This window comes from Trachypithecus francoisi, unplaced genomic scaffold, assembly GCF_009764315.1.
Source record: "Trachypithecus francoisi isolate TF-2019V2 unplaced genomic scaffold, Tfra_2.0 Contig00291, whole genome shotgun sequence".
Taxonomy (NCBI): Eukaryota; Metazoa; Chordata; class Mammalia; order Primates; family Cercopithecidae; genus Trachypithecus; species Trachypithecus francoisi.
This window is the reverse complement of record NW_022680547.1, coordinates 35,726-61,819: the sequence shown is the minus strand read 5'-3', so window position 1 is coordinate 61,819 and position 26,094 is coordinate 35,726. Positions and strand designations below refer to the sequence as shown.

General features: G+C 44.8%; 1 long non-coding RNA gene across 1 annotated transcript; it reads right to left on the bottom strand.

The window, feature by feature from the left end:
- Positions 1–253: 253 nt before the first annotated feature.
- LOC117083089 lies at positions 254–25,011 on the bottom strand. The gene is made up of 3 exons (XR_004436934.1): positions 25,001–25,011; positions 14,157–14,162; positions 254–1,224 (listed from the first exon to the last, which is right to left on the bottom strand). It is a non-coding gene; the product is annotated as an uncharacterized LOC117083089 (long non-coding RNA).
- Between the last annotated feature and the right edge of the window lie 1,083 nt (positions 25,012–26,094).

Genomic DNA, 26,094 nt, shown 5'->3' with positions numbered 1-26,094 from the left:
TAGTAGAGATGAACAAAATAGAAAAGGAGGTAAGCCTACACACTGTGAAGGCAGAGATCCAAGTGTTCACATTAAGAAAGCAGTATCAAACTTCAAAATATGGGAAAGATATTTTGAAAAATGTCAATGAGGCCAAGCACAACATGCCCAGCTTCATAACCAATCCCAGCAGCATTAGACTGAGGATATTACAGGTAACTATGCTTCTTCAACAAATTCCACTGGAGAGGAAGAGCATGGAGTCTGACAACATGACACAAATGTCCTTACTGTATAAGTCCAAAATTTAAGAAAAATGAATCCCACAAGAGATTCCTCATGCTTCGGCCGTGCGTGGACCAGTCAGCTTCCGGGTGTGACTGGAGCAGGGTTTGTTGTCTTCTTCAGGGTCACTCTGCAAGGGTTGTCTGGGCTTAGTCTTGCCTCCCAGGTTTCAGGCGCTGCAGGAATTACACGGCTGTGGTGGATCCAGGCTGGGATTCCCTCTACCTTCACAGTGGTGGGAGTGGTCAAGATAACAGTCTGGGGTCCTTTCCACCATGGGCACAAAGAGGCTACGTTCCAGTCCTTGATCCACACTTGATCACCTGGGGAGAAAGGGTGAACTGGGGAGAATAAGCTAACAGGGCATCTCTCATTTACCCAGGCTGAGATTGTTTGTGTAATTTTCCCTAAAGTCTGTAACTGTTGCTGTAACTCAATTTCACCCAACTCTCGGGGAGTGCCTGGAATATGGGAGGGGGCCTATGATATAACATTTCATAAGGGGAATATCCTGTTCTTTTAGAAGGGGTACATATAATTTTAAATAATACCATAGGCAGAGCCTGTATCCATTTTAATCCTGTTTCCTGACATACTTTCCCTAAACTATTTTTGATAGTCCGGTTCATCTGCTCCACCTTTCCGGAACTCTGAGGCCGGTAGGCAGCATGCAATTTCCATGTGATCCCCAATACCTTTGCTGTCTTCTGTACCAAGTCAGCCACAAACGCCGGCCCGTTATCTGAGCCGATTCATAAGGGCAGTCCAAATCTAGGAATAAGATCTCGAAGAAGCATACGGGTTACTTCACGAGTTTTCTCAGTTTGTGTTGGATAAGCCTCAACCCACCCAGAGTAGGTACACACAAGAAGTAGTAAATACTTGTCACCTCCACACTTTGGCATCTCTGTGAAGTCCATCTGGAGGTCTTCAAAGGGGGCTGCTCCATAAGCTTGTATGCTGGGCGGAACGGCTGGACCTTGTCTGGCATTATGCTGTTGGCAGGTAACACACTGCTGCCTCACCATTTTGGCAAGGGCTGACAAATGCGAGATGTAGAAATACTGACCTAACAACTTTTCAAGTGACTCCTGACCTAGATGGGTGGTTTCATGCACAGCCAGTACAACTGCAGCTCCTAGCAGCTGTGGCACAGCTACTCTCCCATCTGGTAACTGAATCCATCCTTCCTCCATCACTTGTCCTCCCTCTGCCTGGAGAAAGTCCTTTTCTTCTTTAGAATAAGTAGGTACAAGATCAGGTGCTTGAGGGAGCAGGGGGGCTGTGATTGATGCCCAGAAGGGGGCAGATGCTGCTTTTCAAGCCTCTGAGTCAGCGCCCGAATTCCCCAAACCCACCAAGGTGGAAGCTCGCTGGTGTCTTCTGCAATGCATAACTGCCACCTTGTGGGATTTCCATACTGCTTCTAATAATTGCAAGATTTCTTGTTGATATTTTATGTCCTTTCCCCCAGAGTTCAATAGGCCCTTTTCTTTATATAATGCTCCATGTACTTGAAGGGTTAAAAAGGCATACCGAGAATCAGTGTAAATGTTTATGGTTTTACCTTCACTGAGTTCTAAGGCCTGAATTAAAGCAATGAGTTCAGCTTTCTGGGCTGAAGTGCCCTGGGGCAACGATCTGGCTTCAACAACAGTGTCCAGGGTTACCACTGCATACCCTGCACATGTCTCTCCTTGTGGGTTGATGAAGATGCTCCCATCCACGTATAGTTTCCAGTCTACTGATGCCCAGTCTACTGGTCCCGGAGGTCAGGTCTGCTAGAGTAAACTGAGTCCAACACTTCTACACAGTCATGCTTGACAGGGCTCTCTGATACCGGGAGCAAGGTGGCAGGATTCAGGGTATTACAAACCTCAATGGTTATGCGGGGATTCTCACTGAGCAAACTTTGGTACTTGGTGAGTCTAGCATTAGTTAACCAATGATGTCCTTTAGTATTCATTAAAGTCACCACAGCATGGGGGGCCTTTATGAACAGGTTTTGCCCAAGAGTCAGCTTATCTGCTTCTTGTACTAGCAGAGCAGTTGCTGCCAAGGCCCTCAAACATGGGGGCCATCCTTTAGAAATCCCATCTAGTTGTTTAGAGAGGTAGGCCACAAGCCTCGGCCAGGGCCCCACAGTTTTGATTAAAACTCCAACTGCCATCTTTTCTCTCTCTGACACATACAATGTAAAAGGTTTTGTCAGGTCAGGTAGCCCCAAGGCTGGGGCTGACACAAGTTTTTCCTTTAACTCAGGAAAGGCTTGCTGTTGTTGGGATCCCCATTCAAAAGGTTCCCAGTCCCCCCTTTGTGACCTCATACAAAGGCTTGGCTAATATTGCAAAGTTTGGGATCCACAGTCTGCAAAACCCCACAGCTCCTAAGAATTCTCTCACCTGCCTTCTGCTCTTAGGCTCCAGTAGATTGCAAATGACCTGCTTTCTTTCTGATCCCAGGCTGCGCTCCCCCTGTGGGATAGTAAATCCCAGGAAATGTACCTGCTGTCGGTAGATCTGAGCTTTTTTCTTGGACACTTTATACCCACAGTCCTCCAGGTGCCGGAGTAGGGCATCCGTTCCTTTGGCGCACCCGACTGCCGTGGGGTGTCCCAGCAGAAGGTCATCAATGTACAGGAGCAACACGCCGCCTAGGTCCCTGGTGGGAAACTTCTGGAGGTCTCGAGCCAATGCCGCCCCAAAGATGATGGGGGAGTTCTTGAACCCTTGGGGAAGCCGGGTCCAAGTGTACTGAGTAGTGACACCTGACTCCGGATCTTCCCACTGAAAGGCAAACAGCTTCTGGCTCTCAGGGGCTAATCTGATGCTAAAGAAAGCATCTTTCAGGTCCAAGCAGGTGAACGAGATGTCCTCAGCTGGCAGCAACTCCAGCAATGTATATGGGTTAGGTACCGTTGGATGTAGTCACTGTAGCTTGATTAACCAAGCACAAATCCTGTACCGGCCTGTAGTCCTTGGTCCCTGGCTTGGGAACCAGCAGGAGGGGAGTATTCCATGGAGACTGACAAGAAACTATAATTCCAAAGGTTCTTAGGCGCTTGAGATGGACCTGGATACGTTCAAGAGCTTCTCTCGGGACCGGGTACTGTTTTTGCCTAACCGGCTGGGCCCCAGGCTTAACTTCTATAAGTACAGGGGCTTTGTTGACTGCCAACTCTGGAGGGTTGTCTTCCGCCCACACTTTTGGCCACCGCTTAGCCAGAGCTGGTCTTATCTCTTGACCCGGCTCAGTTAAAAGTCTCCATTCCTCCTCTCGGGGTACCGTAAGGGTCATAATGACTCCTGTTCCAGGTAAGTTTAGCAGCAAAGAGCCATGCTCCGTAAAAGAGATAGTGGCTCTCAGCTTGCTAAGCAAGTCCCTTCCCAACAACGGACAGTCAGGCATGTACAAAAACTGATGAATCACTTTATGTCCTCCTACAGTACAAGTCTGAGGCAAGCAGAAAGCTTGCTTTGCTGAAACCCCCGTGGCTCCGATTATGTCAGTAGTCTTTTTGGATAAGGGGGCAACTGAGGTGGTTACTACAGAATGTTCAAAACTGGTATCTACAAGAAAATCAATGTCTTTACCCCTGACTGTCATCCTGACCATAGGCTCTTTGGGGGCACATGAGCCTTGTCCCCCTCAGTCCAACAACCTTTCTGCCAGGTTGAGCAGGGTCCCTTCCTTCTTGTCTGGGGCCTCCTGCTCTGATTCTCCTTGTTTTCCCTTTAGCTGAGGGCATTTGTTCTTCCAATGTCCCATTTCTTTACAATAAGCACACTGGTAACGCTGCAGACTCTGACAGCCAGGCTGAGTTTCTTTCCCGGGGCCACCCTTCCCTTGCCTCTTTGACCCCTCTAATTGCTGCAGCTAACAGGTCGGCATTTCACAGGGTCTGGAGTTCATTCTCTTTGTGATTTTCCTTACGGCTTACTGCATCCCTGTTTACAAACACCTGGTAAGCTATTTCTAATAACTGTGATGTATTCATCCCTGCAAACCCAGCCTGTTTCTGCAGTTTTCTTCTAATGTCTTCTGTGCTTTGACTAACTAAAGCCATGTTAGTCATGTTAGTCATGCGCTGATTTTCAGGGCTATCGGGATCAAGGGGAGTATACATATGATAGGCCTCACACAGTCTCTCATAGAATTGTGCTGGACTTTCTTCTTTTCCCTGAATGACCTCAGAGACCTTGTTAACATTTGTGGTCTTCTGGGCTCCCCTCTTTAATCCTTCCAGGAGAGCGTCCCTGTATCAGTTCAGCCTTTGCACACCCTCTCTTTCATTTGGCTCCCACCGGGGGTTGGTTCCTGGTAACTGGGTCCTTACATACTCTTAGGGGTTTTGGTAATCAGCTGGTACATGTTCCTCTAGCCACTTGGTTGCTGCTTGGAGCACTCTCTGCCTTTCATCTGTGTTAAAGAGGAACATGAACAACTAGTGGCAATCAGCCCAAGTGGGGTTATGGGTCTGGATAATAGCTTGGAGCAAATCAATTAGAGCTTGTGACTTTTCAGTATAGGACAGGGTATTGTTTTTCCAGTTGAGAAGGTCTGCAGAGGTGAAGGGCGGTACACAAAAACACGCGTCTCCACCATGTGACCATCCTCATCTATCCCAGTATACCGCTGCTCTCTCAGGGGCATCTGTACCCCAGTTTTGGGTCGCAAATGAGCTGCCAAGGGAGGGGTTTCTCCTGAGGCCTCACCTCCTCTCTTATCTACTCTGGGTGGCCTAGGGATATGTTTGTCTTGTGGAGGCACAAGCACTGTGGGCTCAAGAGTGGGGAGTCTCTCTCCCTGGTAAGGGGAGGGCACCACTGGGATCACTGCTGCCATCTCCTGCAATGGATCTTCTGATGTTGGGTCGAACAGAACTTCAGGAGTTGATTTCCCTCTGCGAGTGGAGCGGGATCCTTCCTTGGCTATCTGTCCCTTTGCTACTAGCACTGCTGCCGCCTGCCCTCTTAGCCACTGTGGGGGATCTAGCACCAGCTGTAACCAAGTGTCTACGTATAGGAACTGGTCTGAGTGCTTTGACTTACCAGTTATCTTGTGCCATACCTTAGAAACAAGGACCTGTCCAGGCTTCTTTCTGATGGCCAACCCACTTCTAATGTTGGCCAATCTATTTCACACAAAGTTCTAAGTTTTCCTGGTGTCCTAACCCCATAGTCTCCATTAAATCCCTTCTTAAAATTTTTCAACATAGTTCCTAGCAGAGTGAGCTCACTTTGTGTCTGACCCATGTTTCCTACGAGACAAAACACCACGCTCACACCACACGCACACCACAAAACAAAGAACAGGTAAAAAGGGCGCACACACACCTTTTCAGTTTATACCAAACCAGAATCAAAAACAAAATCAGAGTATCCGGAAATCCGAGCCAGGTCAAAACCAAAACCAAAGTATCAAACAATTCAAGTCAAGTCAAAAACAAAAACCAAATGCCGGTACAGGCATGCCATGGGTGATCAGGCCATGCTTCTGTTATGCCCAGACCGTTTATTTCCCGAAGAAGACCACCAGAGTCCAGAGTCAAAGCCAAGCGGCAAGGATCTTTACTGCAAGTTCGAACTTGGTCCCTCCGTTCCACAACATACAAGAGGGCCCCGAACGATGCATGCGCTCACTTTTTATAGCCCGATGTAAACAGGATATGTAAGGTTACAGAGAAACAAGGGAATTCTTTGGGTTACAGCATTACAATTGGTTAACATTTTAAGTTATACATTTAGCAGTGATCAATTGGTTCCCATGCTTTCAGTAAAACTACAAACAGCTGTGTCGTTATCAGGGATTTTGCCAGGTGGTGTTTTTCTAAAGGTGAGATATATGGTGGGACGTGTTTGTAATGGGCTCAGGAAGTTGAGAGATATGGGAGATATATGTTGTTTGTACTGGGCCCAGGAAATTGAGAGATATATGTTGTTTGTACTGGGCCCAGGAAATTGAGAGATATATGTTGTTTGTACTGGGCCCAGGACTGAGGAATGTGCCTGATTTCTTTCACTTCCACTCAAATGGAGTGGGCAAATTCCAAAGACTAGTCTTACCAAGTTTCAGATGTCTGGACTTAAAGTGCCCGTTCCTTCCCGGTGTTCAGCCACTGTGTTGATCCTCTGCGGGGGCCTGCTGTGCACTGCTCTGATGAGGCATTCCACTGGGGCAATTGCCTACCTAGGAGCGCTCTCAGGATCTGCATCACTCAAGCTGGCCAAAGTCCCAACAGGGATGCTCTAAAGGGCAGGCTTAAGCTGCCTAAGGGGCTGCCTCGACCATCCGCTAATCACCTTGCTTCCCGGTCAGGGAGCCAAGAAATATAGCAAGACGAGCTGCAGACAAAACTCCTGAGACACTGGATTAAAGAAGGAAGAAGTTTTATATTCAGCCAGGAGCGTCAGCAGACTCGCGTCTTAAGAGCCGAGCTCTCTGAAGAAGAAATATGTGGCCTTTTTAAAGGCTTACATCTTCATGGGATCCATGTAAAAGGGTCGTGATAAATCAAGCAAGCGTGGAAAACGTGACGAGGGGGCTACATGCATCAGCTACCAGAACAAAAAGTTTTACAGTGCCTTCTCATACAATGTCTGGAATTTACAGATAACACTAGTAGTTTTGGTCAGGGGTTAATATTATCATTATTATTTTAACCACCAGGGCCAGGTGGTGGTGCCAAGGTCATATAGCTATTTATCTTACTTCTGTTTCTTTCCAACTTTTTGCTTTCTCCCCCTTCTCCTGTCTTATAAACTAGGGAAAAGGGGAGACAGGGAAAAGCCGGGAAAGACAGCAGGAGAAGTGGTGGTCTCATTCTATAGGATTGTAGTCTGGTAGCCCTGTAACCAATGAACTGGAAACTGTTAAAAGACCGTAACTCCAAGCATGCCTGGCTAAGGACACACCTCCCTATACTTTCCTCCAGTGCTACACACCGCCCGGAAGCCCGGTGCATGCTGGGATTACAGTCCGCAGGCCGGGGTCCAATCACTGGAAATCGTTAAGAGACCATAACTCCAAGCATGCCTGGCTAAAGACGCACCTCCCTATCCTTCCCTCCAGTGCTACACACCGCCCGGAAGCCCGGTGCATGCTGGGATTACAGTCTGCAGGCCGGGGTCCAATCGCTGGAAACCATTAAGAGACCATAACTCCCAGCATCCCTGGCCAGGGACGTGCCTCTCAATCCTTCCCTCCAGCCGTTACACACCGCCCCCATTCCTATGCATGCTGGGATTGTAGTTCAGTAGCCCTGCGACCAATGTGCTGGAAACCGTTTAAGGACTATGACTCCCAGGATGCCTTGCAAGGGACCCACCCTTTTGACCCTTCCTCTAGGTCTTGGCACCGCCTCTAAGCCCAGCGCACGCAGGGATTATAGTCCGACTGTCGCGACCAGAAGGCTGGTTGTGGATCTGAGACTACAGTTCCAATTCTCCGGGGAAAATCTCGTCTTCTCCTCCCCTCTCTATGTTTCCAGTGCAATTCCTCCCTGCTGAGAGGAGCCTATCTCTTCCCAAACTTCTTCTGCCTGCGAGGAGACAGCTTGGCCAGGGCAGGTGGGCTCACTTTTAATTGTGACAGTCTCCCCAGGTGCCAGTTGCGTGACTAATTGTGCCTGAAGTTTGATTTCCCTCTGACAAGAGAGATCCCGGAAGCCTCTCACAGTCTACCCAGTGTTGCCATAACGCTTGCCCTCGGGGAGCTGGGCGCGCCCAGCCCTTTGCAGGGCCCGTTCCTCAGCCCCGCCCCTTCTCATCACCTGTCTCCTGCCACGCCTCTTTGAACATGCAGGGTGCAACCGTTCGGTGGTAGGGACCCAGAGCCTCTCGGGATCCCTTGCGGGAAGCTGACTTCTGTCTGAAACCATCAGTTCACTGCCACGGTTGAAAATACCTGGTCCCGGAGGGGGCGGAGCAAGATGGCCGAATAGGAGCAGCTCCAGTCTCCAACTCCCAGCGCGAGCGACACAGAAGACCGGTGATTTCTGCGTTTTCAACTGAGGTACTGGGGTCATCTCGCTAGGGAGTGCCGGACAATCGGTGCTGGTCAGCTGCTGCAGCCTGACCAGCGTGAGCTGAAGCAGGGCGAGGCATCGCCTCACCTGGAAGCGCAAGGGGGAAAGGAATCCCTTTTTCCTAGCCAGGGGAACTGAGACACACAACACCTGGAAAATCGGGTAACTCCCACCCCAATACTGCACTTTAAGGAAACAGGCACACCAGGAGAATATATCCCACACCTGGCCGGGAGGGTCCCACGCCCACGGAGCCTCCCTCACTGCTAACACAGCCATCTGCGGCGATCTATCCGCAAGGCAGCAGCGAGGCTGGGGGAGGGGCGCCCGCCATTGCTGAGGCTTAAGTAGGTAAACAAAGCCGCTGGGAAGCTCGAACTGGGTGGAGCTCACAGCAGCTCAAGGAAGCCTGCCTGTCTCTGTAGACTCTACCGCTGCGGACAGCGCACAGCTGCAGCCCATTAGGGGAAAGAGCAGGGGCGGTGCAGACGCGAACGACTCTGTCTGACAGCTTTGGGGAGAGCCGTGGATCTCCTAACGCGGAGGTTGAGATCCGAGAACGGACAGACTGCCTGCTCAGGTGGGTCCCTGACCCCTGAGTAGCCTAGCTGGGAGACATCCCCCACTAGGGGCAGTCTGACACCCCACACCTCACAGGGTGGCATCACCCCTGAGAGGAAACTTCCAAAGAAAGAATCAGACAGGTACACTCGCTGTTCAGCAATATTCTATCTTCGGAAACCTCTGCTGCTGATACCCAGGCAAACAGGGTCTGGAGTGGACCTCAAGCAATCTCCAACAGACCAACAGACAGTCCTTCTGACTGTCAGACGGAAAACTATCAAACAGGAAGGACACCTATACCAAAACCCCATCCGTACGTCACCATCATCAAAGTCCAGAGACAGATAAAACCACAAAGATGGGGAAGAAGCAGGGCAAAAAAGCTGGAAATTCAAAAAATAAGAGTGCATCTCCCCCTGCAAAGGAGCGCAGCCCATCGCCAGCAACGGATCAAAGCTGGTCAGAGAATGACTTTGATGAGATGAGAGAAGAAGGCTTCACTCCATCAACCTCTCAGAGCTAAAGGAGGAATTACGTACCCAGCGCAAAGAAACTAAAAATCTTGAAAAAAAAGTGGAAGAATTGACAGCTAGATTAATTAATGCAGAGAAGATCATAAACGAAATGACAGAGATGAAAACCATGACACGAGAAATACGTGACAAATGCACAAGCTTCAGTAACCGACTCGATCAACTGGAAGAAAGAGTATCAGCGATTGAGGATCAAATGAATGAAATGAAGCGAGAAGAGAAACCAAAGAAAAAGAAGAAAAAGAAATGAACAAAGCCTGCAAGAAGTATGGGATTATGTAAAAAGACCAAATCTACGTCTGATTGGGGTGCCTGAAAGTGAGGGGGAAAATGGAACCAAGTTGGAAAACACTCTTCAGGATATCATCCAGGAGAACTTCCCCAACCTAGTAGGGCAGGCCAACATTCAAATTCAGGAAATACAGAGAACGCCACAAAGATACTCCTCCAGAAGAGCAACTCCAAGACACATAATTGCCAGATTCACCAAAGTTGAAATGAAGGAAAAAATCTTAAGGGCAGCCAGAGAGAAAGGTCGGGTTACCCACAAAGGGAAGCCCATCAGAATAACAGCAGACCTCTCGGCAGAAACTCTACAAGCCAGAAGAGAGTGGGGGCCAATATTCAACGTTCTTAAAGAAAAGAATTTTCAACCGAGAATTTCATATCCAGCCAAACTAAGCTTCATCAGTGAAGGAGAAATAAAATCCTTTACAGATAAGCAAATGCTTAGAGATTTTGTCACCACCAGGCCTGCCTTACAAGAGACCCTGAAGGAAGCCCTAAACATGGAAAGGAACAAGCGGTACCAGCCATTGCAAAAACATGCCAAAATGTAAAGACCATCGAGGCTAGGAAGAAACTGCATCAACTAACGAGCAAAATAACCAGTTAATATCATAATGACAGGATCAAGTTCACACATAACAATATTAACCTTAAATGTCAATGGACTAAATGCTCCAATTAAAAGACACAGACTGGCAAACTGGATCAAGAGTCAAGACCCATCAGTCTGCTGTATTCAGGAGACCCATCTCACATGCAGAGACATACATAGGCTCAAAATAAAGGGATGGAGGAAGATCTACCAAGCAAATGGAGAACAAAAAAAAGCAGGGGTTGCAATCCTAGTCTCTGATAAAACAGACTTTAAACCATCAAAGATCAAAAGAGACAAAGAAGGCCATTACATCATGGTAAAGGGATCAATTCAACAGGAAGAGCTAACTCTCCTAAATATATATGCACCCAATACAGGAGCACCCAGATTCATAAAGCAAGTCCTTAGAGACCTACAAAGAGACTTAGACTCCCATACAATAATAATGGGAGACTTCAACACTCCACTGTCAACATTAGACAGATCAACGAGACAGAAAGTGAACAAGGATATCCAGGAATTGAACTCATCTCTGCACCAAGCGGACCTAATAGACATCTATAGAACTCTCCACCCCAAATCAACAGAATATACATTCTTCTCAGCACCACATCGCACTTATTCCAAAATTGACCACATAATTGGAAGTAAAGCACTCCTCAGCAAATGTACAAGAACAGAAATTATAACAAACTGTCTCTCAGACCACAGTGCAATCAAACTAGAACTCAGGACTAAGAAACTCAATCAAAACCGCTCAACTACATGGAAACTGAACAACCTGCTCCTGAATGACTACTGGGTACATAACGAAATGAAAGCAGAAATAAAGATGTTCTTTGAAACCAATGAGAACAAAGATACAACATACCAGAATCTCTGGGACACATTTAAAGCAGTGTGTAGAGGGAAATTTATAGCACTAAATGCCCACAAGAGAAAGCAGGAGAGATCTAAAATTGACACTCTAACATCAGAATTAAAAGAACTAGAGAGGCAAGAGCAAACACATTCAAAAGCTAGCAGAAGGCAAGAAATAACTAAGATCAGAGCAGAACTGAAGGAGATAGAGACACAAAAAACCCTCCAAAAAATCAATGAATCCAGGAGTTGGTTTTTTGAAAAGATCAACAAAATTGACAGACCGCTAGCAAGACTAATAAAGAAGAAAAGAGAGAGGAATCAAATAGACGCAATAAAAAATGATAAAGGGGATATCACCACCGACCCCACAGAAATACAAACTACCATCAGAGAATACTATAAACACCTCTACGCAAATCAACTAGAAAATCTAGAAGAAATGGATAATTTCCTGGACACTTACACTCTCCCAAGACTAAACCAGGAAGAAGTTGAATCCCTGAATAGACCAATAGCAGGCTCTGAAATTGAGGCAACAATTAATAGCCTACCCACCAAAAAAAGTCCAGGACCAGATGGATTCACAGCTGAATTCTACCAGAGGTACAAGGAGGAGCTGGTACCATTCCTTCTGAAACTATTTCAATCAATAGAAAAAGAGGGAATCCTCCCTAACTCTTTTTATGAGGCCAACATCATCCTGATACCAAAGCCTGGCAGAGACACAACAAAAAGAGAGAATTTTAGACCAATATCCCTGATGAACATCGATGCAAAAATCCTCAATAAAATACTGGCAAACCGGATTCAGCAGCACATCAAAAAGCTTATCCACCATGATCAAGTGGGCTTCATCCCTGGGATGCAAGGCTGGTTCAACATTCGCAAATCAATAAACGTAATCCAGCATATAAACAGAACCAAAGACAAGAACCACATGATTATCTCAATAGATGCAGAAAAGGCTTTTGACAAAATTCAACAGCCCTTTATGCTAAAAACGCTCAATAAATTTGGTATTGATGGAACGTACCTCAAAATAATAAGAGCTATTTATGACAAACCCACAGCTAATATCATACTGAATGGGCAAAAACTGGAAAAATTCCCTTTGAAGACTGGCACAAGACAGGGATGCCCTCTCTCACCACTCCTATTCAACATAGTGTTGGAAGTTCTGGCTAGGGCAATCAGGCAAGAGAAAGAAATCAAGGGTATCCAGTTCGGAAAAGAAGAAGTCAAATTGTCCCTGTTTGCAGATGACATGATTGTATATTTAGAAAACCCCATTGTCTCAGCCCAAAATCTGCTTAAGCTGATAAGCAACTTCAGCAAAGTCTCAGGATACAAAATTAATGTGCAAAAATCACAAGCATTCTTATACACCAGTAACAGACAAGCAGAGAGCCAAATCAGGAATGAACTTCCATTCACAATTGCTTCAAAGAGAATCAAATACCTAGGAATCCAGCTTACAAGGGATGTAAAGGACCTCTTCAAGGAGAACTACAAACCACTGCTCAGTGAAATCAAAGAGGACACAAACAAATGGAAGAACATACCATGCTCATGGATAGGAAGAATCAATATCGTGAAAATGGCCATACTGCCCAAGGTGATTTATAGATTCAATGCCATCCCCATCAAGCTACCAATGACTTTCTTCACAGAATTGGAAAAAACGGCTTTAAAGTTCATATGGAACCAAAAAAGAGCCCGCATTGCCAAGACAATCCTAAGTCAAAAGGACAAAGCTGGAGGCGTCACGCTACCTGACTTCAAACTATACTACAAGGCTACAGTAACCAAAACAGCATGGTACTGGTACCACAACAGAGATATAGACCAATGGAACAGAACAGAGTCCTCAGAAATAATACCACACATCTACAGCCATCTGATCTTTGACAAACCTGAGAGAAACAAGAAATGGGGAAAGGATTCCCTATTTAATAATGGTGCTGGGAAAATTGGCTAGCCATAAGTAGAAAGCTGAAACTGGATCCTTTCCTTACCCCTTATACGAAAATTAATTCAAGATGGATTAGAGACTTAAATGTTAGACCTAATACCATAAAAACCCTAGAAGAAAATCTAGGTAGTACCATTCAGGACATAGGCATGGGCAAGGACTTCATGTCTAAAACACCAAAAGCAACGGCAGCAAAAGCAAAATTGACACATGGGATCTAATTAAACTAAAGAGCTTTTGCACAGCCAAAGAAACTACCATCAGAGTGAACAGGCAACCTACAGAATGGGAAAAAATTTTTGCAACCTACTCATCTGACAAAGGGCTAATATCCAGAATCTACCAAGAACTCAAACAAATATACAAGAAAAAAGCAAACAACCCCATCAAAAAGTGGGGAAAGGATATGAACAGACATTTCTCAAAAGAAGACATCCATACAGCCAACAGACACATGAAAAAATGCTCATCATCACTGGCCATCAGAGAAATGCAAATCAAAACCACAATGAGATACCATCTCACACCAGTTAGAATGGCAATCATTAAGAAGTCAGGAAACAACAGGTGTTGGAGAGGATGTGGAGAAATAGGAACACTTTTACACTGTTGGTGGGATTGTAAACTAGTTCAACCATTATGGAAAACAGTATGGCGATTCCTCAAGGATCTAGAACTAGATGTACCATATGACCCAGCCATCCCACTACTGGGTATATACCCAAAGGATTATAAATTACTCTACTACAAAGACACATGCACACGTTTGTTTATTGCGGCACTATTCACAATAGCAAAGACTTGGAATCAACCCAAATGTCCATCTGTGACAGACTGGATTAAGAAAATGTGGCACATATACACCATGGAATACTATGCAGCCATCAAAAAGGATGAGTTTGCGTCCTTTGTAGGGACATGGATGCAGCTGGAAACCATCATTCTTAGCAAACTATCACAAGAAGAGAAACCAAACACCGCATGTTCTCACTCATAGGTGGGAACTGAACAATGAGATCACTTGGACTCGGGAAGGGGAACATCACACACTGGGGCCTATCATGGGGAGGGGGGAGGAGGGAGGGATTGCATTGGGGAGTTATACATGATATAAACGTCATGCACATGTACCCTAGAACTTAAAGTATAATAAAAAAAAAAAAAATAAAAAAAAAATAAAAAATAAAAAAAAAAAAAAAAAAGAAAATACCTGGTCCCTAGTAGTCTGGTACTTGCTTTTTCAAAGCCACCTTTTCTTCTATTCTCACTCCTTGGACCCCCGGAGTGGCTGTATGGCTCATACCTGGGTCAAACCTTTCAGAGGGATGCTCCTGCCAACTTAATAGAGAAAACGTCACAGGGGAAAGACCTGACCCCTTCTTTCTACAGCTAGGAAACCCAGGACTTTGATATTCTAGTGTGGACCTCTTGGCCATACTTAATACAAGCCAACAGAACCAAGCCCCTTGGTCCTTCTCAAAACATTTATGAAGTTTATGTAGTGAGGTAGTATACAATGTCTACATTTCTGCCCTGAATAAAGCTCCCTTGGAAACTCTTAATTTTCCTTTTAAAATGCCTTTTTAGAAGCACTTTTTATAATTTTCCATGAAACTTAACAGTGAGAATTCTCAATTTATGTTTTCGTTTAGTTTTTCAGATTAATTCTAAGTAGTACTCCACTGCTACACGCTTCTTATTCTGCGTTAGGCACAGCCTCTGCTATGTGCAAGGAAGATGCACAAGGGTAGAATATCTGTGAGACGTCTTTCTGAAGCATCAATATTACTACACGATTTGGAAAGAACAAATTTAAAGATTTTTCAAAGTAAGAAATGAAAAATTTTGAAGGCCGGAAAGTCTTCTGTCTTTGATAACAGTCATCTTTGCAACAAAACAAAACAAAACAAAACAAAACAAAAAACACTCCGAGAATAATCTATCTTCCATTCTATTTACTATTTATTTCCATAATATCCATAAATAGTAGCAGTTAGAAATCACAGCAAGTCAAGCAAAAGCCCTGCCCTGCCAGTTTCATAAACCACAATATGGCCTTGCTGTGGTTTTGTTTGTATTTTGTTTTGTATTTATTGACCTTTTGGATATAAATATTTAGGTATTTGGACAGTTTTTGGAAGTATTCCGCTATCAGTTGTGGTTTACTTTTGTTCCCTTTTTAATTGTTTTGTCTCCTCAGATTCAGTCATTCCACAGGTCTCGAAAGCTCTGTGCATTTCCTTTAAACTTTTTGTACTTTTTTTTTTCTTTTTTTCCAGACTGAACAATTTCTATTGCTGTGTCTTCTGTTTTAAATCTGTGGATAAACTCAAAAGTTTTTTTTTCATTTCCTTATCTTTCTGTTAGGTTTGTTGTTGTTGTTGTTATACATAACTTCTATTTCTCTGCTGAAGTTCCACATCTGTTTATGATGAGAATATTTTATTTTTCCCCATGAACATATTCACAAAAACTGCCTTCAAATTCTTGTCTGTTGATTGCAACATCTTGGGATTTCTTCCTCCTGCTTTTGATATTGTGTATGGATTACATTTTCACATTTCTTTACATGTCTTATGAATTTTAAAATTGTGTACTAGAAACTATAAATGATAATTATAGAATAGAAACTCTGGATTTTGTTGTTTTACCTTAAGAGTTTTGTTTTATAAACAGGGTTCATTGGGCTAGTGTTAAGCCAATACTTATCTCCCCTGCAGTGGGCGTAGCTGAAATCCTCATTCAGTTTTTATACACACATATTATGTATGTACTGTGCACAGATTTTTTTCTACGATAATATATTTTATTCAAGTTTCATCATTTAACAATGTGACAGTTCAACAAGCTACTCCACCATTAGTGGAAGTCAGAACCTCAGTTTTATTTGATTGTTGTATTTCATATAAATGAAATTATATAGTATGTATACTTGTACATCTATTTTCTTTCTTTCCTTTTCTTTTTTCTCTCTTTTTCTTCCTTCCTTCTTTCTTTCTTTCTTTCTTTCTTCCTTTCTTTCTTCCTTCCTTCTTTCTTCCTTTCTTTTCTTTCTTTCTTTCTTTCTTTCTTTCTTTCTTTCTTTCTTCCTTTCTTTTCTTTCTTCTTTCTTTCTTTCTTTCTTCTTTCTTTCTTTCTTTCTTTCTTTCTTTCTCCTTCCTTCCTTCCTTCCTTCTTTCTTCCTTCTTTCTTTCTTTATTTTCCCCAGGTTGGTGTGCAGTGGCATGATCTCACTGCAACCTCTGCCTACCAGGCTTAAGACGTCCTTCCACTCCAGCCTTTTGAGTAGCCAGGACTGTAGCCATGCACCACCATACCCGGCTAATTGTTTTGTATTTTTGGCAGAGACAGGGTTTCACCATGTTGCCCAAGTTGGCACACGTACTTTATTTTATGCAACATCACATTTGTGATATTCAGCTACCTGTTGCAAATAATTGTAGTCTGCTCATTTTAAAAAGTATTTTTTTAATTTTATAAAAAAATACATAAAATTAACCATTTTAGTAATTTTTTGTGTGCAGTTTAAAGAAATGAAATACATTCACATCTTCTGCAACCATTGTCCATGTTCATAGGGAACATTTTTTCAGTCTTTCAAAACTGAAACTCTGTACCCAGTAAACAACCCCCCCTCCTATTACCCTTTCTGTAGTCCCTGGGAACTACTCTTCTGCTTTGTGTTTGTATGAACTTAACTACTCTAAGTACCTCATATGAGTGGAAACATACAGTATAGCAAAAAAGGAACATGAGGAATAATAATATATACTATGTAACATATACTTATCCATTTGAATAAAAATGCTAGCAGAGATCAGTTCATGGTGATTACAGAGAAAGATAGGTAAAAAGTGAAAAGGGGATTGGGTGCATTAAATTTGTGATGTGGTGCCTCAAGTATCAGAGCAGTGAGGTTTCTACCCCACTCGCAGGGCTGGTCAGTGGTGGGGCTGACAGCCTGTTCGAGCTGCCTGACTTCCAGAGCCCATGCTTGGTACAAACTTCAATGAGTCCTGAAAGCAGTTCCAAGAACAGGCACTTAATGGCTCTGATATTTTATCACAGCCTGTTCTTGGATAGCAGCTTCAGGAAAGAGTGACAGCTGTGCGGTTCCATGAGCCACACCTCAGGTCCCAGGTTCCTCCCTAGCAGCTGGAGTCCAGTCTAGCAGCTGGAGTCCAGGTGGGACTAAACAGCTGCTGGGGAAGAACCTGATGCCAGTCAGGGAACCATGGTCACAGGCTGTATGAAGCTGGCCACAAGAGAGGGTTTCCTCCTACCCTTGGCTCATCTGCTAGGTCTTTGCCTTTTATTCTGATTGTGCTGCTCCAGGCACTGGAACCATACCCGAAATTCCTCTTGAGTCTGAAGAAGATGATTGTTTCCAGCTATCTGGAACAGCTGCATCTCCTCGTGGACTTTAATCTTCTGGAGCCAGAGGGAAGGACCGGATGCTGACAGGACCTGGGTGGAAGATTATGTAGGGGCCTTGTAGAAGAAGGGAACAGGGCTGGTCTCTGGGGCTTTTCTTTTAAGGGACTCTCACCTCCCCTCCAATATAATGCAACCCTAACTTGTTCTCAGAGTTGAATGTAAACAGCAACTCCTCTAGGAACTTGTCATCAACTCCACTCCGCTAATTGTACCCTGCATTAGAATAGGTCTCCTCCTTCTCTGTGTATTACTCCCTTCCAATAAATCTTAGATGCAGAGGACGGGACAAGAGAATGTCCTGCCCAGGTTGATTTCTGATTTCCACCTCCACCCTCCCACAAAGTGAGGACTCCAGCTACTGCTCGCCTTTCTGTTTTTCTGGGTATGGATCATATTTCTCTGGAAGACAGAAAACCAAAGACCATCAGAAAGGCCCCCTGGTCCATAAGTAGCCTCCATTTCCAACGCTTTCCAAGCATCACCACGACCAGGGCCACCAGTGTCAGGGGATGTGCACAAAAGGGGCCTTGCAGCTCTGCAGCTTCACCACATAGGGAGTGGGACTGATGGCTGCTGTGAAGCCTCCATCACTCACGTGTAAGATACCCCTGTTTTCGAGGTGGGGAGGGCTGTGAGGCCCTCAGAAGAGAAATTTTGGCAAGGACTGAGATCTAGGAGCTCAGTTCAAGAATCTCTTTTCCCAGGCCTCAGGATTCTAGTCCCTGACCTGTCTGCCCCAGGCTCACTCGCATCCACACAATCCTTCATGGCAATGTCCAGCATCACCAGGTCAGTGAGGAATGTCCCAGAGAGGGCATAAAACCTGGACTGTCAGAGTGGTAGTGGGGAGCAGCACATACTCTCACGTGCCCGCCCAAGTCCTGTTCCCTGAAATCTCATAAACCCCTGCCTCCTGGAACCATCTACCTAGGTGTCCTACTTGGAGTAGTTGAGAACCCTCAGCTGCCTTTTCCCAATTCTCTGTGTCTTCCTATTAGCTGGCCTCTATAGCCACCAAGAACTCCATAATTACTTCCTTGGTGGGATTTTAAGAAGCCATAAGGTCATGTGGTCCCTGGCTCCACCTGTTTTAAAACCCACATGGAGCCCAGCTCTCCCAGACCCTTGCTCTGGTTTCTTTGATGAAGGCATTTTAGGCACTGTGGCCCCAGGAGGAAAGAGCTGGAGTAGAAAGGTCCTCTGCTCTTTTGATTTGGAGGTCTCCAGCTGGGAGAGAAGAGCTCTGTTCTCTGAAACCCTGCAGCCCTTCCCCAGCACAGGCACATTCACCTTCTGCTGCCACAGCTTCATCTGGGCCCTCTGGGGCTCCTCTACAGGGCAGACAACTTACAGGTCTCAACCTGCTAGGATGAGGGACAAGGCTAGTGAAAATATGCTTCTTTCAGTTATACCTCAGCCACACTAACCTTGGACACTGGATAAGTGGCCTGAGTCAGCTGATCCAATGCTCTGACAACCTCCAGTGATCTCTGATTCTAGACTCACTCCCAGCTCCAACACTCACTGGATGTGTCATTTTGGACATGCAGTAGGGTTTCCCTGAGCTGTTTCCTCAACTGAAAAGTGTGGTGGGAACCAAACTACCTCAGAGCATTTCTTAACACCTCAGTTTCATGTGGCTGTCACTATTGCCTTCACCATCATCCCTCTCTGGATGAACCAGACACAAGCACCCTCAGATTCTCTTTCTCCCTGAGCACCATCATCACCTTGTGAGGCCTGCAAAACAGGCTTATCATTCCTAAATTGTCCAGATAAGAAAACAGAGGCCCAAAGGGGGCAATTACCTGCCCAGGACCCCATAGGACAGGCCAACTCCTCCCTCAGCCTGGAGGGCCTGTCCCAACTGCCTTCGCCTAATTCCCCAGCATCACCACTGATCAGCATTCCATTGTCTAAACTCTATGGATGACAATATCCCCAGCCAAGGCCCATGGCAGTGGACATGGTTCTGAGAATTGGGAATCTAATGTGGAGGAAAACTTAAATATTAAATATGAAGTCAATTGAAAATGGACACAAACAATGGCCACCAAGTCCTGGAACAGGTTGCATGAGGCCCTTAAGGCATTCATCCAGTGCTGTTTCAGAGAAATCTTTATTTCGATCTATTCCTATACATTAGTTATTTAAATAAAACAGACAATCGCAAAATCAAGTTGACCTTTCTGTGTTCTTTGAGCCCAGTTGTGAAGGGCACTTGTGAATGGGCCTCTTGCCAAACAACTCATTACAAAAAGAGTTAGGGTCCCAGACCTCGCTGAAGCTTCATGAGACCTCTCCTCATCTGTACATGGACAGGTGGCCGACTCTGGAGCCCAGGCTGTTGCTTCCCAGTCTGGCGATGAATCCTCCACAATCTGGAGAGTGTAAATATATATATATATATAAAATCTTTTCCTGTCTGTCTTTTCCATTATAATTTGCTTATTATATTATTTACTTATTATATCTGTATTGCCATATACTTGGAATAAAGGCTGTTTACCCTTAAAAGTATTGTGTGTGTCTTTTCTTTTCCCCTTATGCATTTCCTGCATAGGAGGCCAGGTGATGAAATCTCAAAATGACCCCACTTCCTTAGTTAAAGACTCAAAGACAATTTAGAATTCTGTAATCTGGAACACCCATTCTAGAGGCAGCCTGTATTTACTGAGAGACTCTAAAGACAGCAAGATGTTCTCTTGTTGTGTCTTGAATTTCTGGGGCTCTCATCTCAGGAAGGCTTAAACTGAGAGACTTTTCTTATGATGGAGACATTGGCTCATTCCTCACCACTGGCTCTTCTGGTCATTTGGAAGGGATTGCCCATAGATAAAACAAGGCCACTCTTGGCAGGCCTATCCTGGCCAGGCCTCACATTTGATATCATCTGGGCAGCCACACACCTGTCCTCATGATGATGTTTTGTGGGAAAGAAAGAGATAATGGGTCCTTTCTTGACAGGAGCATGTTTCCAGGTATTGGGAGGCTAAAGGTCTATCAAATTTATACTGCAGGTTACAGCTGGCATAAGGGGAAGGTGAGTACCAGGGGTCACCTTTGTCTGTTGAGACATTTATTCTACGAGTTCAAGCTGTCATCTTGTTTTCTCCCTGGCTGGAGGTCTACCCAAATGCTCCTATGTCCCTGATCTGGGGAGCAGACTTTCTAATGGGGATTTCCCCTGTGGTGAAAGCCAGGCATGCCATTGATTACTCTTGGCCGGCCCTCCAGGTGCTCTCTTTGCAGAACTCTGTGCAGGAGATCCCTGAGGAACTGTTTGATGAGTCCAACTACTCCATTTCATTGAACAAAAATCAGGTGCAACATGCCAGTAACCATGGCCCATGCTGGTCTGGAGGCAAGGTGGGCACAGTGAGGTCTCCAAATGGAAAAAGACCAGGGAAGCCCAGGACCCAGACCCAAATATGAGGATTCCCTGGAAAGTGTTTTAGAGCTTTCTCAATTAAGGACCTACAGTCCCTTCACAGAGGAATATGGCCTCCATTAGTCCATAACGGCATCTTAGTTAGGTGTTCAGTCACCAGTCATATGCTTGCAGGAATATAAAAAGAAACACTTTTGTGTTGTTTTTACTTTACATTAGGCTGTGAGTATCCTTGCATGTTGGTGCTATTTTTATTGTTACAACTACCCACCTCAGATACCTCCTGTAGCAGGCAACTTCACTGCCTTGCCAGACCTTCTCTAAGACTTAGAGGTTCACACTGTTACTAGAGAGGGCTTTTACCCAAAAAGTGGGAGTTACACAAAAGGGCCTAATGTGACTCTATATATGTATCTCACAGAGCTCATCTCTATAGCCTCAACAGGACAGGAGCTGTGCCCTCATGTCTTCATAAGATTCCATAAATGGGGCCTTTCCCTCAGTAATTTAGCCTTTTAATACTGGCGGAGCCTGACATAATAAATTCTATTTCCATTTCAACCATGCTACAGGGAACATCTTATGTGTGTCCTAATAGGCTGTGACAGTTTGCTATGGCTTCCATAGTACAGTACCACAGGCTGAAGTGCTTAAACAACAAAAATTGAGTTTCTCACAATTCTAGAAGCTAGAAATACAACCTCAAGCTACTGGCTGGGTGGTTTCTCTGAGGTCTCCATCCTTGGCTTATAGATGATCATCTGCTATCTCTGTGTTCACAAGATCTTCTCCTGTGCTACTGGAGTATGTTCTGGTTGTTCATATTTATATTTTTTCTCCTTTCACCCCAGAAGCTTTTTCATGTCACAATGATTCATGTCCCTCTATGATTGGAAAAGCATATAGAAAACAAACCTGTTCTTACATTTCTAAAGGGCACTCGAGCTTCCTGGTAGCTGGACTTTGTCTTTCACACAGAGAGATTCTGTGCCCCTGCATGCTGAGAAAGGGGCCCCAGGTTCACTCAGACATAGCTAAAAATGTTGTAGTTAGGGTTTATTTATTCATTATACATATATAACATATATATATAGCACTTTTCCAGACACTTGGCATAGTTCAGTGAAGAAAGCAGATGACAGTTCCTGAGCCACAACTTATTTTAGGGAGTCAGATGCTCAAAGCAGACATCGTAAGCAGATCATGTTCACAGAATGTAAGATCTGATGTTCTCATGCTCTCCTCTAGGAATGGATGAACCTCTCAGCTTCTGATCAGAACGACAGACCCAGGACAAAGCATAACATTTAAATAGATGCAGAAAACTTTCATTCTTAAAAATGTAATATCCCTTTATGATAAAAACGCTCAACAAATTAGGTATAAAATAAATTCACTTCAATGCATTAGAGGCCATGTATTACAAATGAATAGCTGGGCAGGCAGCTCTGCCATAAGGCAGGGGCACCCACTTCCCTAGCTACTTATCCAGGGGCACAGAGAATGAGCAGAGCCAGGGTTCTGCTTCACCTGGGGTCCTCTTCAGGTCGGTTTCAAGAAGACAGGAATGGGGTTCTGCCATCCACCTCTGTGGACAGCTGGAAGCAAAATGAGCTATGCTCCACCTCAGCCTAATGTAGACAAGGGCTACAGGAAAACCTGTTTTCTTCCTCATAAATAGGATTGCTTTAAGTCGGTGACCTTGATGGTTTCACATACTCATAAGTGTCTGCCAGTCTTGGTTCTTCATTGGTGAACTAAGACTCTTTGCTCTGAGATTCTGCAAAAATACTTCTACTCCCTGGAGACCCTTCAAATTGGAGTGAGGCATGGCCACTTCAGAGGCATTTTGGGTAGATAAAGATGGGATAGAGCAAAATGAGCCAGAGCACTGGACTCTGAGTCTGAAGTCACAGGAAAATGCCAGCTCTTGTTGGGTTTTTGAGCTCCTCATTTGAAAGTGGTATTTTTTTTTTTTTTTTTTTTTTTTTTTTTTTTTTTTTTTTTTTTTTTGGTTGAGACAGAGTCTTGCTCTGTCGCCCAGGCTGGAGTGCAGTGGCCCGATCTCAGCTCACTGCAAGCTCCGCCTCCCAGGTTTACGCCATTCTCCTGCCTCAGCCTCCCAAGTAGCTGGGACTACAGGCGCCCGCCACCTCGCCCGGCTAGTTTTTTGTATTTTTTTTTTTTTTTAGTAGAGACGGGGTTTCACTGTGTTAGCCAGGATGGTCTCGATCTCCTGACCTTGTGATCCGCCCGTCTCGGCCTCCCAAAGTGCTGGGATTACAGGCTTGAGCCACCGCGCCCGGCCTGAAAGTGGTATTAAATAATTTCCCTGGGTAATGGGAGAGTGCCTCATGAGTAAATAGCACACTCCAAAGGGTGGAGGCAAAGAGAGGACAATGGCGGATTCCATGGTCACTCATTGTACTTTCAGCCTTCAGATTCTGCTCCATTGCCCCCTGGAACTCTAGAAAGCCTGTGTCCTGAGTACACAAAAACAATGGTAGCTGATTTGTTCCATGATGTTCCTGCATGAGGTTGCAGTGTTAGTGATGGCCTTGAGGTGATTACAGCCTGTTGTGTTTCTGGTGCCTATTGAGCTTCGCTGGAGCAGCTGGAGAAAGTAAGAGTCACACACCTCGTGTTATTATCAATGATTTCCACAATGTCCACTTAGCCAGTCTTTTTTCCCTTACACTCACCCTTTGCCAGCTACCATGGTGGGCCCAACATGTGGTACAGAAAATGATTACATCATGCCTGCATGCCCCTCCGAGGGAAGAACTGTGTGAAGACAGCTGAACAAAAGTCTTAATGCAAGTATATATAAAGGAAAAGAGAGAGATCCTGAGCAAGATGGCCAAATAGGAACAGCTTCAGCCTCCAGCTCGCAGCACGAGCAACACAGAAGATGGGTGATTTCTGTATTTTCAACTGAGGTACTGGGTTCATCTCACTGGGGAGTGCCAGACAATTGGTTCTGGTCAGCTGGTGCAGCCCGACCAGTGAGAGGTGAAGCAGGGCGAGGCATCACCTCACCTGGGAAGCGCAAGGGGGAAGGGAATCCCTTTTCCTAGCCAAGGGAAACTGAGACTCACAACACCTGGAAAATCAGGTAACTCCCACCCTAATACTGCGCTTTACCAAGGGTCTTAGCAAATGGCACACCAGCAGATTATATACCACACCTGGCCTGGAGTGTCAATGCCCACAGAGCCTCTCTCATTGCTAACACAGCAGTCTGAGATCTAACTGCAAGGTGGCATGAGGCTGGGGGAGGGCGCCCACAATTGCTGAGGCTTGAGTAGGTAAACAAAGCCACCAGGAAGCTCAAACTGGTTGGAGCTCACTGCAGCTCAAGGTGGCCTGCCTACCTCTGTAGATTCCACCTCTGGTGACAGGGCATAGCTAAACAAAAAGCAGCAGAAACCTCTGCAGATGTTAATGACCCTGTCTGACAGCTTTGAAGAGAGCCGTGGGTCTCCCAGCACAGAGGTTGAGATCCAAGAATGGACAGACTGCATGCTCAAGTGGGTCCCTGACCCTTGAGTAACCTAACTGGGAGACATCCCCCACTAGGTGCAGACCGACACATCACACCTCACACGGCTGGGCACACCTCTGAGATGATGTTTCCAGAGCAAGAATCAGAGAGCAACACTCGCTGTTCAGCAATATTCTATCTTCTGCAGCCTCCGCTGCTGATACCCAGACAAACAGGGTCTGGCATGGACCTCAAGTAAACTCCAACAGACCTCCAGCTGAGGATCCTGACTGTTAGAAGGAAAAATAACAAACAGAAAAGACACCCACAGCAAAACCCCATCAGTACATCACCATCATCAAAGACCAAAGGCAGATAAAACCACAAAGATGGGGAAAAAGCAGGGCAGAAAAGCTGGAAATTCAAAAAATCAGAGTGGTAAAGGAATCAATTCAACAAGAAGAGCTAACTATCTTAAATATATATGCACCCAATACAGGAGCACCTAGATTCATAAAGCAAGCCCTTAGAGACATACAAAGAGACTTAGACTCCCACACAATAATCGTGAGAGACTTTAACACCCCACTGTCGACATTACACAGATCAACGAGACAGAAAGTTAACAAGGGTACCCAGGAATTGAATTCAGCTCTCCACCAAGTAGACCTAATAGACATCTACAGAACTCTCCACCCCAAATCAACAGAATATACCTTCTTCTCAGCACCACATCACACTTATTCAAAAATTGACCACATAGTTGGAAGTAAAACACTCCTCAGCAAACGCACAAGAACAGAAATTATAACAAACTGTCTCTCAGATCACAGTGCAATCAAACTAGAACTCAGGATTAAGGAACTCAAGCAAAACCTCTCCACTACATGGAAACTGAACAACCTGCTCCTGAATGACTACTGGGTACATAATGAAATGAAGGCAAAATAAATATGTTCTTTGAAATCAATGAGAACGAAGACACAACATACCAGAATCTCTGGGACACATTAAAGCAGTATGTAGAGGGAAATTTATAGCACTAAATGCCCACAAGAGAATACAGGAAAGATCTAAAATGGACACCCTAACATCACAATTAAAAGAACTAGAGAAGCTAGAGCAAACACATTCAAAAACTAGCAGAAGGCAAGAAATAACTAAGATTAGAGCAGAACTGAAGGAGATAGAGACACAAAAAAACCTTCAAAAAAATCAATGAATACAAGGGCTTGTTTTTTGAAAAGATCAACAAAATTGATAGACCACTAGCAAGACTAATAAAGAAGAAAAGAGAAAAGAATCAAATGGAAGCAATAATAAATGATAAAGGGGATATCACCACTGATCCCATAGAAACACAAACTACCATCAGAGAATACTATGAACACCTCTATGCAAATAAATTAGAAAATCTAGAAGAAATGGATAAATTCCTGGACACATTCACTCTTCAAAGACTAAACCAGGAAGAAGTTGAATCCCTGAATAGACCAATAGCAGGCTCTGAAATTGAGGCAATAATTAATAGCCTACCAACCAAAAAAAGTCCAGGACTAAATGGATTCACAGTTGAATTACACCAGAGGTAGAAAGAGGAGCTGGTACCATTCCTTTTGAACTATTCCAATCAATAGAAAAAGAGGGAATCCTCCCTAACTCATTTTATGAGGCCA